Consider the following 3,509-nt stretch of genomic DNA (forward strand, 5'->3'; position numbering starts at 1 on the left):
AGGGGATTTTGACTTGCAGGGGATTTAATCCCTGTCAATCCCCTTCAAATCCGAAGCAACCGAATGAACCACAGCCACTTCAAAATGGTGGTAAATATGCGCAGAGAGCAGCGATAAATGATGAATCAGCAGACGGCAGATCCCCAAAATCGAGTACATATACATCCCAGCAAAGATCTACTATTTTACTTGGACAGATTTACCTGCTTGCTTCCCAGTGAAGGCGATGGAGCTTCAGATTTACTTGCCTAGCAAAGGAGAAGAAGGGGATGAGGCTATCAGGTCAACGGTCACTCTGGGAGAAGGGATGCAATAATTGAGCTAGCTGTCTGCAGATGAGCATGTGGGTGGGGGGTGCCCACATCCATCTGCAAGGAATGAAACCATTGTGAGGCCCCGCGGCCAAACTGGCCAACGGGCCGGAACGGCCCGCCCCTCGCACCGCATGACACGCAGACGCGGGAGCTCTTATGTGACGCTTTTTGCGTCAAAGAGTCGACGTGCCGCACAGGCCGGCCCATTTGGCGTCCGCAAGGTGAAAAACAGCAAAAAAGAAATGCGCTAGTGCTAGAATTCAAACCTCCACCTCGGTAGTAATGAGCGTGTTGTGAAAGCCACTGCGCTAGACCAGGTATTGTGTTAGATTAGCAGCGCAAATCAAAAAAGAAACTGTCAACAGCGGAAAAAGTGTAAAAGATTTGCAAAAGTTAAAGTCCGAATAAGGGATCGAACCGAAGATCCCCTTATTGTGCTTTTTTCAAAAGGGAATTTTTTTGAACACCCAAAAATTTTCTAAATAACATGAACAAAATGGAGAATATTTTGAAAAGTGCAAACATTTTTAAAATTGTGAACAAAATTTGAAAAATGGAACATTTACAAATTTCTGGACAATTTTAAAAAACTTCAACCCTGAACAAAATTTGAAAATGGGAACATTTTTGAATTTCTGAACAATTTTTGAAAATTCGAACAAAAAACATTTTTTCCCAAAAACAAAACGTGAATGTTTTATCAAACGTGAACATTATTAACTTTTTTATAAATTTTGAGAAAACTCAAACATTTTTCAACACACAAACAAATTTTGGGGACGCAAACATATTTGTTAGAACGGAAACATTTAAACTACCTAAAAAACTGAACAGGAACAATTTTTCAAATTTCAAAACAAAATATGGAAACACGAACAACTTTTGCATGAGAACATTTTTTTGAAACTCCAAAACAAAATTTGAAAAAACGAATATTTTTTTAAATTTGCAAACAATTTTGGAAATGGAACTTTTTTCGAACAAAGCTTGTAAATATGAACATTTTTCTAAATTTGCGAAAAAAAATTGGAACAGGGACATTTTTTCAAACTCCCAAACAAAATTTATGGAATTTACAAAAGTTTTTTAAATTTGTGAACAAACTTTGAAAACATAAACATTTTATAAATTTGTGAACAAAGTTTGAAAACATGAACATTTCATAAATTTGTGAACAAATTTGGAAAGCTGGAACACTTTTTGAAATTCCTAAACATTTTTCGAATGCAAACAAAATTTGAAAACATGGACAATTTTAAAATAGGAACATTTATTGAAACTCATGAACAAAAATTTTAAAAACGAACATTTTCCTAAATTTGCAAATAAATTTTACAAAGTTCTGAAATTTTAAAAAAAAAACATAAAGAAATAGAAACATAAACTAAAAAAGAAAAGAAACAAAAAATAGAAGTAGAATATTCAGCCTGTTGATACGTCTCCGTCGTATCTACTTTTCCAAATACTTTTGCCCTTGTTTCGAACTCTAATTTGCATGATTTAAATGGAACTAACCCGGACTGACGTTGTTTTCAGCAGAATTGTCATGGTGTTATTTTTGTGCAGAAACAAAAGTTCTCGGAATGACCTGAAACTCCTCGGAGATTATTTTTGGAATTAATAAAAAATACTGGCGAAAGAATCAAGGCTAGGGGGCCCACACCCTGTCCACGAGGGTGGGCGGCGCGCCTACCCCCTGGGCGCGTCCCCCTGCCTCGTGGGCCCCCTAGACATCCACCGACCTCAACTCCAACTCCATATATTTGCTCTCACGGAGAGAAAAATCAGAGAGAAAGATTTATCGCGTTTTACGATACGGAGCCGCGGCCAAGCCCTAATCTCTCTCGGGAGGGCTGATCTGGAGTCTGTTCAGGGCTCCGGAGAGAGGGATTCGTCGCTATCGTCATCATCAACCATCCTCCATCACCAATTCCATGATGCTCACCACCGTGCGTGAGTAATTCCATCATAGGCTGGCTAGACGGTGATGGGTTGGATGAAATTTACCATGTAATCAAGTTAATTTTGTTAGGGTTTGATCCCTAGTGTCCACTATGTTCTGAGATTGATGTTGCTATGACTTTGCTATGCTTAATGCTTGTCACGAGGGCCCGAGTGCCATGATTTCAGATCTGAACCTATTATGTTTTCATGAATATATGTGAGTTCTTGATCCTATCTTGCAAGTCTATAGTCACCTATTATGTGTTATGATCCGACAACCCCGAAGTGACAATAATCGGGATACTTCTCGGTGATGACCGTAGTTTGAGGAGTTCATGTATTCACTATGTGTTAATGCTTTGGTCCGGTACTCTATTAAAAGGAGGCCTTAATATCCCTTAGTTTCCATTAGGACCCCGCTGCCACAGGAGGGTAGGACAAAAGATGTCATGCAGGTTCTTTTCCATAAGCACGTATGACTATATTCGGAATACATGCCTACATTGCATTGACGAATTGGAGCTAGTTCTGTGTCACCCTATGTTATAACTATTACATGAGGAATCGCATCCGACATAATTATCCATCACTGATCCAATGCCTACGAGCTTTTCACACATTGTGCTTTGCTTATTTACTTTACGGTTGCTACTGTTACAATTACTACAAAACTACTACTGTTACTTTTGCTACTGTTACCGTTACTTCCATACTACTTTGCTACTAAATACTTTGCTGCAGATACTAAGTTATCCAGGCGTGGTTGAATTGACAACTCAACTGCTAATACTTGAGAATATTCTTTGGCTCCCCTTGTGTCGAATCAATAAATTTGGGTTGAATACTCTACCCTCAAAAAATGTTGCGATCCCCTGTACTCTTGGGTTATCAAGACTATTTTCTGGCCTATTGAAGAAACACATGGTCTTAATATACTACCTATTGAAGAAACACATGGTCTTGATAACCCGACCCAGGTAGTAAAGGTAAATTCTCTCTATAGACATGATAAGGTTGAAATCCCGTCTACTAAGTTTCCTAGCCAATGTTTAGATGAATTTGATGACTTTATGGCTAGATAAGAAAATTTCAACGCTTATATTGGTAGAGAATTAAAGAGTAATTCTTACATGATTGGACGCTTGAGTTATTATATGGCTAGAGTTAAATGTGAACTTAAACTCATTAGTAAATATGCTTCTATGGTTACCACTCAAGCAGAACAAGTACTTAAGGTTCAAAGTGATTTGC

At 38.2% G+C, this 3,509-nt stretch overlaps 1 pseudogene; it reads right to left on the reverse strand.

Moving 5' to 3' along the window:
- Window positions 1–334, reverse strand: part of LOC119312731 — a 39,569-nt pseudogene extending 39,235 nt beyond the window's left edge.
- Between the last annotated feature and the right edge of the window lie 3,175 nt (window positions 335–3,509).

The sequence above is a fragment of the Triticum dicoccoides genome, chromosome 5B (assembly GCF_002162155.2).
Source record: "Triticum dicoccoides isolate Atlit2015 ecotype Zavitan chromosome 5B, WEW_v2.0, whole genome shotgun sequence".
NCBI lineage: Eukaryota > Viridiplantae > Streptophyta > Magnoliopsida > Poales > Poaceae > Triticum > Triticum dicoccoides.